The sequence below is a fragment of the Coregonus clupeaformis genome, chromosome 14 (genome assembly GCF_020615455.1).
Source record: "Coregonus clupeaformis isolate EN_2021a chromosome 14, ASM2061545v1, whole genome shotgun sequence".
Lineage (NCBI taxonomy): Eukaryota > Metazoa > Chordata > Actinopteri > Salmoniformes > Salmonidae > Coregonus > Coregonus clupeaformis.
Genome location: NC_059205.1, coordinates 42817601 through 42833644, shown reverse-complemented (window position 1 = coordinate 42833644; position 16044 = coordinate 42817601). Strand labels below are relative to the sequence as shown.

General features: G+C 43.2%; 1 protein-coding gene across 4 annotated transcripts in view; it reads right to left on the bottom strand.

The window, feature by feature from the left end:
• The window catches only part of LOC121580868 (partitioning defective 3 homolog), a 299046-nt gene that overhangs the window by 37869 nt on the left and 245133 nt on the right, over positions 1-16044 (bottom strand). The window lies entirely within an intron of this gene.

The following is a 16044-nucleotide window of genomic DNA, read 5'->3' as shown; positions in this document are numbered from 1 at the left end:
CACCCACCCACCCACCCACCCACCCAATCACTCACTCACTCACTCACCCACCCACCCACCCAATCACACACCCACCCACCCACACTTACACTTCTCTCGTCTTTCATCAGAGATAGAGCATTAAAGAAAAAGTGAACAAGGTTTGGCAGTTTTTACAAAGCCAGGGGGGAAATGGTTCAGTTCTGTTCTAAGAGAAGTTCAGTTCCTTAGATGTGGCTCTGTAACCTTAAGTTGACTTTCTTAGGAGTTAAATAGCTCCAACCATGACCATACACCATGAAAACGTGTCATCTGTTATACATTCTCCTACAATCACCCCTGGAACATCTAAATATAAGTAGTGCATTATATAAGGAATAGGGTGACATTTGGAACGCAGGGCTTACTGTACATGCTACAGATGGATCAAAGACTTGGTTCCTTTGTGGACCCTGTCAAGTATGTCAAGTCCTGTTTTATCATCCCAACCAATCCTTCTGTAAAGGCACGTAACATCAGCATCCATACCTCTTAGCTACTGATGCTCTTACACCAGCCTGTGTGTCAGTGATCACGGCTCAGAGATATAAGAGGAAAACCATGCTACAACCTGCAACTACACACACACACACGTGCACATAGACACACACACACAGGCATGCACACACGTGGAGGCGGACACTGACACAGACACACCCACAAGAGACAGACAGGAATATACCCTGGACCCCAACCGATAGATCTATCACCACTGGCCCTGCTCTCCACTCATGGGCTCCCATTCTTCCAACCACCGTACATAGGACCTCTGTAGTCTGCTTTGAAACGGACCAGGGGGCCCCTCCTCAACCAGTCACCTTCGCATCCCTTCTCTCCAACTCAGGGGAAGGAGATCTGGGAAAAGTCCCACATGGCACCCTATTCACTGAGCACTGGTCAAAAAAGTAGTGCACTATACAAGGGATAGGGTTCCATTTGGGACGCACACCTGTCTGTGACAGCAGCAGTCAGACCTCTGCAGTGAAAACTGACCATTCTGGGTCTGGATCTTCTCAACAGTGAGATGGGAAATGGATATTGATCTCAATAGCCCCGCAATCTAAGAGACCTTGGAAATTAAGACTACTTATGATTCCTTAAATGTTCGGTTTCCTATGTGGAACTGCTGGGATATGACAGTGACTGCTGATCTAGACTCTGATCTAGACTCTGTGGTAGAATTAAGCAATAAGGCCCGAGGGGGTGTGGTATATGGCCAATATACCACGGTTAAGGGCTGTTCTTATGCATGACGCAACGTGGAGTGCTAGGACACAACCCTTAGCCGTGGTATATTGGCCATATATCACAAACCCCCGAGGTGCCTTATTGCTATTATAAACTGGTTACCAACGTAATTAGAGCAGTAAAAATACATGTTTTGTCATACCCATGGTATACGATCTGATATACCACAGCTTTCAGCCAATCAGCATTCACGGCTCGAACCACCCAGTTTATAATAACTACTAACAGGTAGAGGTCACACTGCACATATCCCATTCTTTACGTTTCTCCAAGGGCACAATAGTTATATTTCTCATAAATCTATTTTTGAGCTGTTGAAATTATGAAAACTACAAGCGACTCGACGCACAGCTTAACAGTTGTGTCACTGATTTATCGTCATTGTCAAATCAAATCAAATTTTATTGGCCACATGCGCCGAATACAACAGGTGCAGACATTACAGTGAAATGCTTACTTACAGCCCTTAACCAACAGTGCATTTCTTTTTAACAAAAAAATGTAATAAAAAAAGTAAAAATAAAACAACAACAAAAAAAGTGTTGAGAAAAAAAGAGCAGAAGTAAAATAAAATAACAGTAGGGAGGCTATATATACAGGGGGGTACCGGTGCAGAGTCAATGTGCGGGGGCACCGGCTAGTTGAGGTAGTTGAAGTAATATGTACATGTGGGTAGAGTTAAAGTGACTATGCATAAATAATTAACAGAGTAGCAGCAGCGTAAAAGAATGGGGTGGGGGGGCAGTGCAAATAGTCCGGGTAGCCATGATTAGCTGTTCAGGAGTCTTATGGCTTGGGGGTAGAAGCTGTTGAGAAGTCTTTTGGACCTAGACTTGGCACTCCGGTACCGCTTGCCGTGAGGTAGCAGAGAGAACAGTCTATGACTAGGGTGGCTGGAGTCTTTGACAATTTTGAGGGCCTTCCTCTGACACCGCCTGGTATAGAGGTCCTGGATGGCAGGAAGCTTGGCCCCAGTGATGTACTGGGCCGTACGCACTACCCTCTGTAGTGCCTTGCGGTCGGAGGCCAAGCAGTTGCCATACCAGGCGGTGATGCAACCAGTCAGGATGCTCTCGATGGTGCAGCTGTAGAGTTTTTTGAGGATCTGAGGAGCCACAGTCTCCTGAGGGGGAATAGGCTTTGTCGTGCCCTCTTCACGACTGTCTTGGTGTGTTTGGACCATGATAGTTCGTTGGTGATGTGGACACCAAGGAACTTGAAGCTCTCAACCTGTTCCACTACAGCCCCGTCGATGAGAATGGGGGCGTGCTCAGTCCTCTTTTTTTTCCTGTAGTCCACAATCATCTCCTTTGTCTTGGTCACGTTGAGGGAGAGGTTGTTGTCCTGGCACCACACGGCCAGGTCTCTGACCTCCTCCCTATAGACTGTCTCATCGTTGTCGGTGATCAGGCCTACCACTGTTGTGTCGTCAGCAAACTTAATGATGGTGTTGGAGTCGTGCCTGGCCATGCAGTCATGGGTGAACAGGGAGTACAGGAGGGGACTGAGCACGCACCCCTGAGGGGCCCCCGTGTTGAGGATCAGTGTGGCAGATGTGTTGTTACCTACCCTTATCACCTGGGGGCGGCCCGTCAGGAAGTCCAGGATCCAGTTGCAGAGGGAGGTGTTTAGTCCCAGGATCCTTAGCTTAGTGATGAGCTTAGAGGGCACTATGGTGTTGAATGCTGAGCTGTAGTCAATGAATAGCATTCTCACGTAGGTGTTCCTCTTGTCCAGGTGGGAAAGGGAAGTGTGGAGTGCAATAGAGATTGCATCATCTGTGGATCTGTTGGGGCGGTATGCAAATTGGAGTGGGTCTAGGGTTTCTGGGATAATGCTGTTGATGTGAGCCATGACCAGCCTTTCAAAGCACTTCATGGCTACAGACGTCAGTGCTACGGGTCGGTAGTCATTTAGGCAGGTTATCTTAGAGTCCTTGGGCACGGGGACTATGGTGGTCTGCTTGAAACATGTTGGTATTACAGACTCAGTCAGGGACATGTTGAAAATGTCAGTGAAGACACTTGCCAGTTGGTCAGCACATGCTCGGAGTACACGTCCTGGTAATCCGTCTGGCCCTGTGGCCTTGTGAATGTTGACCTGCTTAAAAGTCTTACTCACATCGGCTACGGAGAGCGTGATCACATAGTCACCCGGAACAGCTGGTGCTCTCATGCATGCTTCAGTGTTGCTTGCCTCGAAGCGAGCATAGAAGTGGTTTAGCTCGTCTGGTAGGCTTGTGTCACTGGGCAGCTCGCGGCTGTGCTTCCCTTTGTAGTCTGTAATAGTTTTCAAGCCCTGCCACATCCGACGAGCATCAGAGCCAGTGTAGTACGATTCAATCTTAGTCCTGTATTGACTCTTTGCCTGTTTGATGGTTCGTCGGAGGGCATAGCGGGATTTCTTATAAGCGTCCGGGTTAGAGTCGCGCTCCTTGAAAGCGGCAGCTCTACCCTTTAGCTCAGTGCGGATGTTTCCTGTAATCCATGGCTTCTGGTTGGGGTATGTACGTACGGTCACTGTGGGGACGACATCATCGATGCACTTATTGATGAAGCCAGTGACTGATGTGGTGTACTCCTCAATGCTGTCTGAAGAATCCCAGAACATGTTCCAGTCTGTGCTAGCAAAACAGTCCTGTAGCTTAGCATCTGCGTCATCTGACCACTTTTTTATTTTTTTATTAATTAATTGTTTTATTCATTTAATGTTTCAATATAAAGAAAGGTTCCTTAAACAGACTTTGAACTAGTCAGTGCCTTCAGAAAGTATTCACACTCCTTGAATTTTTCCACATTTTGTTGTGCTACAGTCTGAAATTAAAATTGATTAAATTGAGATTGTGTCACTGGCCTACACACAATACCCCATAATGTCAAATTGGAATTATGTTTTTAGAATTGTTTTACTAATTAATTAACTATGAAAAGCTGAAATGTCTTCAGTAATTAAGTGGTCCTCTGTAGCTCAGCTGGTAGAGCACGGCGCTTTTAACGCCAAGGTAGTGGGTTCGATCCCCGGGACCACCCATACACAAAAAATTAATGCACACATGACTTTAAGTCGCTTTGGATAAAAGCGTCTGCTAAATGGCATATTATATTATTATTATTATTATTATTATTACTATTAAACCCCTTTGTTATGGCAAGCCTAAAGTTCAGGAGTAAAAATGTGCACTCACTGTGAGCAATATTAGTGTTGAACATTATTTTTGAATGGCTCTCTCTGTACCCCACACACTCAATTATCTGTAAGGTCCCTCAGTGGAGCACAGATTCACAGTTGCAACTACAAAGACCAGAGAGTTTTCCTCGCAAAGGGCACTTAAAAAAAAAAGCAGACATTGAATATCCCTTTGAGCATGGTGAAGTTATTAAATACACTTTGGTTGGTGTATAAATACACACAGTCACTACAGAGATACAGGCGTCCTTCCTAACTCAGTTGCCAAAGAGGAAAGAAACCGCTCAGGGATTTCACCATGAGGCCAACGGTTACTTTAAAACGCTTACATACACTGAACAGAAATATAAAACGCAACATTCAACAATTTCAAAGATTTTACTGAGTTACAGTTCATATAAGGAAATCAGTCAATTGAAATAAATAAATGATGCCCTAATCTATAGATTTCACATGACTGGCAATACAGATATGCATCTGTTGGACACAGACACCTAAAAAAAAAGGTAGGGGCGTGGATCAGAAAACCAGTCAGTATCTGGTGTGAACATCATTTGCCTCAAGCAGCGCGACACATCTCCTTCGTATAGAGTTGATCAGGCTGTTGATTGTGGCCTCTGGAATGTTGTCCCATTCCTCTTCAATGGCTGTGCAAAATTGCTGGATATTGGCGGGAACTGGAACACGCTGTCGTGCACATAGATCCAGAGCATCCGAAACATGCTCAATGGGTGACATGTCTGGTGAGTATGCAGGCCATGGAAGAACTGGGACATTTTCAGCTTCCAGGAAATGTGTACAGATCCTTGTGACATGGGGAAGTGCATTATCATGCTGAAACATGAGGTGATGGTGGCGGATGAATGGCACGACAATGGGCCTCAGGATCTCGTCCCGGTATCTCTGTGCATTCAAATTGCCATAGATAAAATGCAATTGTGTTTGTTGTTCGTAGCTTATGCCTGCCCATACCATAACCCCACCATGGGGTACACCGTTCACAACGTTGACATCAGCAAACCGCTCTCCCATACAACGCCATACACGCTGTCTGCCATCTGCCTGGTACAGTTGAAACTGGGATTCATCTGCGAAGAGCACACTTCTCCAGCGTGCCAGTGGTCATCGAAGGTGAGCATTTTCCCACTGAGGTCGGTTACGACGCCAAACTGCAGTCAGGTCAAGACCCGGATGAGGACAACGAGCACGCAGATGAGCTTCTCTGAGACTGTTTGACAGTTTGTGCAAACCTACAGTTTCATCAGCTGTCCGGGTGGCTGGTCTCAGATGATCCTGCAGGTGAAGAAGCCGGATGTGGAAGTCCTGGGTTGGCGTGGTTACACGTGGTCTGCGGTTGTGAGGCCGGTTGGACGTACTGCCAAATTCTCTAAAAACGACGTTGGAAGCGGCTTATGATAGAGAAATTAACATTCAATTCTCTGGCAACAGCTCTGGTGGACATTCCTGCAGTCAGCATGACAATTACATGCTCCCTCAAAATTGTAGATATCTGTGGCATTGTGTTGTGTGACAAAACTGCACATTTTAGAGTGGCCTTTTATTGTCCCCAGCACAAGGTGCAACCGTGTAATGATCATGCTGTTTAATCAGATTCTTGATATGCCACACCTGTCAGGTGGATGGATTATCTTGGCAAAAGAGAAATGCTCACTAACAGGGGCGAAAACAAATTTGTGCACAACATTTAATAGAAATAAGTTTTTTGTGCATATGGAAATTTTCTAGGATCTTTTATTTCAGCTCATGAAACATGGGACCAACACTTTACATGTTATATTTTTGTTCAATGTGGTTTAATGGCTGTGATAAGAGAAAACTGAGGATGGATCAACAACATTGTAGTTACTCCACAATACTAACCTAAAAGAAGGAAGCCTGTACAGAATCCAAATATTCCAAAACATGCATCCTGTTTGCAATTAGTCACTAAAGTCAAACTGCAAAAAATGTGGCAAAGAAATTAACTTTATGTCCTGAATACAAAGCATTATGTTTGGGGCAAATCCAACATCACTGAGTACCACTTATTTTCAAGCATGGTGGTGGGTGCATCATGTTATGGTTATGCTTGTCATCGACAAGGACTAGGGAGTTTTTGGGGGGGAATAAAAAGAAAAGGAATAGAGTTAAGCGCAGACAACATCCTAGAGGAAAACCTGGTTCAGTCTGCTTTCCAACAGACACTGGGAGACATCCACCTTTCAGCAGGACAATAACCTAAAACACAATGCCAAATATACACTGGAGTTGCTTACCAAGACGACATTGAATGTTCCTGAGTGGCCTGAGCAATGATCAACAACCAATTTGACAGAGCTTGAAGAATAGAAATGTAAATAATGTGCAAATATTGTACAATCCAGGTGTGCAAAGCTCTTAGAGACTTATCCAGAAAGACTCACAGCTGTAATCGCTGCCAAAGGTGATTCTAACATGTATTGACTCAGGGGTGTGAATACTTATGTAAATTAGATATTTCTGTATTTATTTTTTAATACATTTGCAAAAATTTCTACAAACATGTTTTCACTTCGTCATTATGGGGTATTGTGTGTAGATGGGTTCATTATTTTTTAGATTTAATCGATTTGAATTGAGGCTGTAACAAAATGTGGAAGTCAAGGGGTATGAATACTTTCTGAAGGCACTGTACTTTATACAATACCAGATTAGCATAGCAAATGATTGGTTTGAAAGGAGTGATTGGGTTGTGCTCTGTTTATACAGTTATTGCCTCAGCAATCTCCAAACAGCAGACGCTAGTTTCATAAACCCTTGTACTAACTCATTTCTATGGCCTCACAAAAAGAAAGCAATAGATTGTCAGATATCAATACATGGAAATTCAAGTCAAACATTCTTCAAGTCAAAATCCAAAACCCACTTGCTACGCCAGATGCACTTCTTTTATGTATTCAATCTTCTGAATGAAAACCCACAGGGCCTTAGATCCTCAGTCTTCAGTTCCAAATTAACCAAATTGCCTTTTCAGTTAAATCATCTCATTTAATTAAATAAAGAGGGAACTTTTTGTACTAACTTTTTTGAGGGAACTTGTGCGGGCAACAGAAGTAATTGCTTTGAAGTGAGTGGGTGAAACGGTGGTCCCCTAAGCCCACAACAGTTTCGGCTACATCCCAAAATGGCACCCTAGTGCACTCTATAGGGAATAGGGTGCCATTTGGGACGTAGACTTATTTTCATTAAAGGAGGGCTCTGTGAATGTAAACAACCACCAGGGCCATTTCATTTCAATACAGTTTGGATGAAAAGTGACACACTCACGCACGCAAGCACTTCAATTTGGAAGAAAGCTTGATGTGAATTATCTCCACTGCAAACCTGAAAACTAATTTCACATGTTCAACAAATTAAAACGCAGACTTGATTGCTTTGCACAGCTCTGCCGCGGTGAGTGAAATACACCAAACAGCAGAGGCTGCTTTGGGAGTGAGTTTTCATTAAGCTAAAAAAAATTAAAAATAATAATCTGTGAATTCGCAGTGAATTATAATAAGATAGATAATATCTTCAGCGCTAATATTTTCTTCAATTATTAATATTCAAATGACAGCCTTTGTGAGTCAAATAGCAGAATTTGAGTCTGTAAAATGTGTTTTTACTAGGGACCTGGAATGAATTCACAAGGTAAATGGGGGAAAATTGTACAAATAAATTACAATAAGCACTTTTCTAAATGTAATTTGGTTTAGGGAGTTTTAGATGATTTGGTTCTGGGGGCAGAGATACAGGACACATTTCTTCTCCACCAGTGATCAATATTCATAGACTGATGCCACAAAACTGTCCTCCCTCTCTGTCACAGCCAAGAGTTGGGAAGATGATTGTGAATTAAATATGTGGTTCAGACGCAGGGCTGGCTTTCTGACTGCTGATGTGAAGAGGGAATTCAGCAAGTCTTGGAGGACAGTGGAAGTCAATCAAAATGCTTCTTTACTGTTAAAACCAATGCATTTTTGGCCGTTGTCTTCTTCAGGGTTTTTTATTGTCCGACTGCTGATGACAGCTTTAGCGTTACAGTCCCCTCTTCCCTGCTGGGTTAAACCTGAGGCTTGGGAGGGAGGGAGGCTACACTGGGCACTGAGATCACAGATCTGCTCCTCATTTCCTGTAAGGGGACACCACACACAGTGCACTCCCTGGCTCTTTCTCAATTAATCTTTCCTCAATTACTTGTATGTTCTCTCCTCGCCGCCCCCTCATAAACGCATTGGAGAAGAAGGTCTGAAGGGAGGGACCTTCTCCTCCAATAGGGTTGAGCAGGCGGATGTACGGAATTGTCGAAAGACTAATTGAGATAGAGCTCCTCTCCATCTCCCTCTGGCTGCCCAGCTTCACTGATGTCACCTGACCACCTGAGGCACTCTCCAGCATCCAGCACACAACATAATACACAACACTGGTACAAGCAGTGTGCCAATCATTGTTGCAGCACGCCCAGACGATAGAATTCAGAATTACAGTTCCATAGTCATGTTGCATCTATGAGCATTGAATTACCAAAGATCCTGACAGCGTTAACGCCCTGCAGTGCAGGAAACTAATGTCGGCAGCATTGTGGGGATTCTAGCCATTGGGTAAAGTACAGGCGGCAGGAAACGATGCAATACTCTAGTAGGGTGTGATTTGAATATGGGTCAGTCCCATTAAAAAAAAATTATACAATGTAAGCTACAGTGGCAGTCAGTGCCATTTAAGATGAGGGAGGACCATTTTTTTTTCACGAGCGTGGCCTTATTTCCATTACAGCATATTAGATGATTCTCATTCATATTCCATTCACCCAGTTCAGTTTAACAGCGATAGGTTTAGGCTACTACATTATACTCAAATGTTCCCTATCCCATCATGAGGTTGCTACATCCTAGCCTATGAATGAAAGTTTACAACGTAGGTGCACATAGGTCGAGAGACAAATTTAAGGTGACAGGGAGTGACACATGGACAGACAGTGATATAGGGTGTAATCATTAGTCCAACAGTTGCAAACAAGAGTTACTCTTGGACAAATTCAAATATGTTTATCCCCTGTTTTGTTCCGTTTGCTTCTGTTTAAGAAACGTTTTTCAACAGAATCGGCGGATTGAATACACCACTGATCATGCGTATAACACAGTTCACTTTCATAGCAGCCACGTTGTATTCCTTCACCTCCTCAAACCTCTTCCCTTTGCTTGTGGACTTCAATGCACAACACATCAGCTGTATGTGACCAGGCGAAAAAACCTTTCCAAGCCAAACCACTACACACAGCCTACATCGTTGTCACCATATTAGCTAAAGTAACGTCATAGTCAGCATAGCTAATAGAACTAAAGTGTTAGTAAACCCACTACAAGTTCATGCAGTAATGTTACAGTGTACAGTCAAGTAAGCAGTTACACCGGTGGGCTCAAGTGGCAATAAATGAATAAAGCCAAAAGCTTACCTTGACTTGGAAGAGTTCCAGTGTTGTTTTGGAAAGTCATAGCCAGCTAGCTAACATAGCATCTCTGTTTGAGCAGGGTGTTTCAGTAGGCTAAACTAGCTAGCTAAGTAAGTGAAACTAAAAGTAAAAAAATAAAAATAAGACAATCTCTGTCTCTCTATTTCTCTCTTGCTTCTCCTTCATTTTGGAAGAAATTAATTTGTTTAAACTACTCACCACATTTTATGCACTGCAGTGCTAGCTAGCTGCAGCTTATCCTTTCAGTACTAGATTCATTCTCTGATCCTTTGATGGGTGGACAACATGTCAGTTCATGCTGCAAAAGCTCTGATAGGCTGGAGGACGTCCTCCGGAAGTTGTCATAATTACTGTGTAAGTCTATGGAAGGGGGTGAGAACCATAAGCCTCCTAGGTTTTGTATTGAAGTCAATGTACCCAGAGGACGGAAGCTAGCTGTCCTCCAGCTACACCATGGTGCTACCCTACATAGCGCTGTTGAGGCTACTGTAGACCTTCTTTGCAAAGTAGTGTGTTTTAATCAATTATTTGGTGACGTGTTTATATTTAGTATAGTTTCATCTAAAATTCACTGAGGAGGATGGTCCTCCCCTTCCTCCTTTGAGGAGCCTCCACTGGTAGGCTACTAATGGCACCAACTCTAAGATCCTACAAAGATGCTTTACCATCCTAGAACGAGGCATCATGGGACAGCTGGTATTATCTACAAGGCCTGGGGCAGCAGAAGACATCACATGTTGTGGAGGGAGAGAGAGGGAACACTCAGCGGGCTGTTCATTTCAAGAGGCCCTATCATTAATGATTAACTGGATGGCATCACAGTGATTATTTTCTCAGAGATAAACAGAGATAAAGTGTATTTATTTTAATAGCTACTGTACTGTACTAATGAACACACTTCAAACCATAAATAAATGTCACAGACTAGCGGTATTAAACATATTGTTTGTTGGTGGGAACAGTAACCAATATTTGTACTGCTTTAAATGTATAGACCAGAAGGTTTGAATACGAAAACATGAAAAGATGAGATGAGTGAAGCTACAACAGAACTCCCTTGCTTACATAATTCAGTATTCCCTACCTGTGTTCCTGAGGGAATAGCAACATGGTAACACCTCCAGTTGAAAGGGAATGGCTGACAACAGTAGCTGATGAAAGTTGGTGTTTCATCCTCAGATTTGGTTGTGTTCTTTCATTTCCCATGGTCCCAGAAGCATTGAGAATGAAGGGGGATTCCTGCCAAAGCAGGAACGGCATAATAATGGTTTCTCTTACGGGTGATCTGACAAAACTGTCACCGTCTGCCTGTCAGCGAGTGATTTAATCGAGCAAGATTTTCTAATTCCCTGTTGCTTTAGGTATCTCGGTTGGAAACAGAGAACATTTGAAAGATTACACAGCATGTTGGAGAGACGAGTGAAAACCACAAATAACACATTCATGCAGTGTCGTTGACGGCTGGGCAGGCGGCAGGAATAAGCATACACAATGCAGGGCTTGACATTAACTTTTTTAGCCACTTGTCCTTCGGACAAGTAGGACAGATTTTTTCCTTGTCCAAAAGTTCAAGTCACTTGTCCCCAAAAAAGTAATGGTCTGTAACACCATGGGCCAAAAAGGTGACTGAAAATTGTGTTTTATGATGCAAGAAACCACTTCACAAAATTACATTAACTATTACATTAACTGGTATTGACAATAGGAGGCTGCTGGTCTCTGATCCCATGCATTATATATATCCTGCCAGTGTGACCTTGAGCAAGGCACTTAACATCCCACAAAGTAAAATACTGTACTGATAGGCTATTGTATAAAACATGTGATCCGTCAACCCTCCATCTGGAGAGCTACTCGGTGTGCAGGCTCTTGACCCAACCCTGCTCAAACACACCAGTCAGCTTATCAAGGTCCTGTTGAGCAGCTGATTTTTTACAATGTGGTGAGGTCGAGCAGGGCTGGAGCAAAAGCCTGCACTCCAACCTCCTGGAGGATGCCCAAGGAGATATTGACAGCATAGGAGTTAGGCTACATGTCAATTAGGCTAAACTAATAATATTTTTTTTTACTTTGTCAGAATTACATGGCCAGTTTTGAATAGAGGAGAATCCTATCCAATTTTGAGTGTTTGAGAGATGGTTTCACAATTGTAGTTTGCAGCATTGGTTTTTATACAATGCACTTTGCAGAGTATGGGAGGACAGTGCGTAGCACATCGCATCCAGAGGACACTTTGATCCAATTCTGATCGGAGTGGCCAAATTGTTTGATATTGTGATTTTTGCATTACTTGTCCATTCTGACAACTTAATCTATAATCTTGTTGTCTGTCAATTATTTTTACTTTCCCCACGCAATCGTTAATTTCGAGCCCTGCAATAAGATCAGAAAAAAGTGTGATTGTAAAAATGTAAAAACAAGATAGGATGTTGTAACTCAGTGTAACTAGCTCTCTGATGAATGGCTTTGATTCAATAATACTGTCATATCAGTGATCTACCAAGTTCAACAGCTTTAACAGCTTTCACTTTTCTACCACTACTAACTAAATGATAACATTTCAGGTCAGTAAGGTCCTACCCCTGACCAGCGGTTCTATCCCTGTCAGAATGTCATTCCTGAGAGGCTAAATATGACAACCATCCACTCCTAGTCCTAGAGATGACCCCCAGAACAGTGTTCATCCAAGTGCTGTCTGTCCATGCTCCAAAGCTCACAGACTCACACTAGGGCTGCGTCCCAAATGGCACCATATTGCCTATATAGTGTACTGCTTTTGACCAGGATCCATATGGCTCTAGTGCATTATATAGGGAATAGGATGCCATTTGTGATACAGCCCAGGCCTTCATGGGATCAAGGATCCTAACAAAGAACAGGCCGCCTTAATAAAAGCCAGCCAGCAGCCTCTGTCTACATCTCAGCATCCCTCTCCTCTCAACAAGATTAAAATCTGGATTGTGAAGGGAGATTCCCTCTCCTTGGATTCTTCCTCTCTACAGTATCTCAGCACTCCAACGCAGACAGAGACACGGAGGTGAATATCACAGTGTGGCACCATCAAAAACTCTGTTCACCTCCTCCTCCTCTCTCCCTATGATCAGGCCAAGACATCTAGCCAGACGAGAGAGCAGACCTGGGTTCAAAAAGTATTTGAAATACGTTGAGGGTTCGCTTTAGCTTGCCTAGAGTGTCAGGTGAGCGGGGATTGACCTTTATAATAAAATAAAAACATTTCTATTGGTTTAATTTCTCCAGACATGCTCAATAAACAGGGCTAAAGTATTTGAAAGATTTCAAATAGTATATGAGCCCATGTCTGGAGGAGAGCTGGGGCCTTATGAGTGGAGATGAGCAACAGCCCTACATGGCCTGTCCTCTCAGATGTTGTCTGGCAACAAGAGTCCACAGTTCAAAGGTCTTCAATCAAAGAGTTGATTAGATTGTTTATAATCCCCTTCCTCTCCCCAGCTTGTTAATGCCATAATATGGTCCAGTTTAGGGTGAGTTAATGCTGTGGCCTGGAGGAGAGGGCAGGGCAGTGTACCTCCAGCGGTGGATTATTTTGTTTATATTACATTGCTTGCATTTCAATTGGCACCCTATTCCCTATATAGTGCACTACTTTTGATCAGGGCGCATAGGAAATAGGGTGAGGAATAGGGTGCCATTTGGTGATGCAGACATTGATAGAAAAAGCATACAAACAACAACGACTGGTGATTGGTGTAAATGTGGGTCGGCAGGCTTTCAGTGTTACAGGGTCAGTGGTGGTGTGTGAAGTGAACCTAGTCAGTCCACAGAAGATCTCAAAGCAAATGTCAAAGACTTCTCAACTGGATGGATCCGGAAGTGATGGAGCCAAGAGGGAATAATGTCAAAAGCACATCATGATGAGGCCAGTGGCATTAAAGAAAGGTTTGTGTGAAGCAGATCCAACAGCTGTTTAAACTAGGATGTTGGACATGCAAATGTTGAAAAACATGACCATACTAGTGTGATAAAATTGCTGTTATTCCACCAGCCTAGTGTGTCAGTGGAACCGGCCTTCAGACAATGACCCCAGAGGGAAGCCCAATTGTTGATCGAATAAGGACTCCGCCCGTCTGGAACCAGATGAGAGAGAGTGGATGACATCATTCTGCCAGACATCAGACATGGTCAATACTGGGCAGCACAGACAGCCATCTCACTGTCCCCGAGTGACCAGGCATACATTTAACAGCCAATTTCCCATCATTTGGAAGCTGCAGTGCTGACCTGTCTCTATTTCCTGTGCCCTGTGCCGTGTGTGTGTGTGTGTGTGTGTGTGTGTGTGTGTGTGTGTGTGTGTGTGTGTGTGTGTGTGTGTGTGTGTGTGCGTGCGTGAACGCCACACTGAGCCAAAGGTTCTTTGCTAATCAGTTAGATGTTGGGTTCAGATGCATTATCCAATCCCCAGAGGAGTTCTGTCTCTCTGGGTAGGGTCTTGCACCAAACAGTAAGCCACATTATTCACAAATGGAGCAGCCTTCAAATGAAATGACAAGCTAGAAAATGCATGGGCACTTTGAGGGAATTCATACTCTAATGGTATTCCACCATTTTGTTTCAGTGGGGCTTTAGTGTCCATCCCTTAGGCATACATTTCATTAGGATAATAAAATCATTTAGGTCAACTGTATTCATCGCAGTATTCCATAAATTTGAATAAAGTCTAGATTAAACACATAATACAAAAAATTGCTCTGTCTGCAATATGTCCTAATTTAGCTGGCTATTACTGAAAGCACCAAATTCCTATAACATGATCATCCTATAAAACACCACCTCAGGGTTGACTAAACAGAAGCGTATGAGGGCTCTAACCTGATTTACCGTACATTACTGTGTGTGCACATGCATGAAAACAGACACAGATACAGTAAACAGATTGGAGGCTTATCATATGTTAGTAGGGAAGGATAGGAGGCACAGGTAGCATCCTAAATGGCACCCTATTCCCTATATAGTGCCACTCCTGGTCAAAAGTAGTGCACTGTATAGGGAATAGGGCGCCATTTGCCTCAAATCACACTTATTCAACCTATTGACATTCTCACCCATCCCACATCCCACGCACACAAACCTCTCTTCAGCTTTAAACCTTGGGGTTGTCAAGGTAGCTAAGAGCATCAAAACCTTTTTAGGAATGTTTTGTTACTTGACTGGAACTGAGCTGTATAAAATACCAACAACCTAGCCAGAACAGTGAAAGCAAACGAGACGAAGGCGATGGCCATAGAGGTATACTTTCTCATACTCAGACATGATTAGAGCTGCACAATTCCAGTAACTTTCCCAAAATTCCCAGGTTCTCTCGAAATCCAGGTTGGAAGATTTCCGGAATCTGGGGAGAATCAGCAGGAAACCCAAAACCCTCATTTTGGGAAAGTAAGCAGAATTTTGCAAACCTAGACAGGATTTCTATAGAATCATACAGAGCCCAGTCCTGCCTCCTCAATGCCCCAAAGGTTGTTGGCCAGGAAGGAGCCCTGAATTAGGGAGAGAACAGAACAACATGTCTCCCCTTTAGATTAACTAAGGGATGACTCTGTCACAGAGGGAGGAGCAGATGGGAGATTATAGTAGCTGATCGTTAAAATCTACAGCCACATATTTAACCAACAGTCATTTATTATACCTAATATATCACATGGTTTATTGAGTAAAGAGTAACGACTCTGTAATAAACCGTTAATTACAATAATGGGTCTGAGAGTGCATCAGCTATACTGAGAAAACATCTAAAAAGCAGCTTGAAACATCCTGTCTGCATCCCAAATGCCACCCCTAACTTCCTAAATATTGCACTACTTTTGACCAGACCCCATAGGGCTCGGCAAAAGTAGTGCACTATATTGGAAATAGGGTGCCATTTGGAACGTATCCACTCAAAAGCAGATTGAAAGATAAAAAGCAGATCAAGACATTAACAAGAGTTCAAATGTTGGATTATGGTTTATCACATGAATGTATCATTTTAAATGATAGACAGACATCAGCAAAATTACACAGATGAAGTTTATGTGTAGTGTTTACTGCTTATTAAGCCTGTTCTTTTAGTAACACTATTTCAACTACAG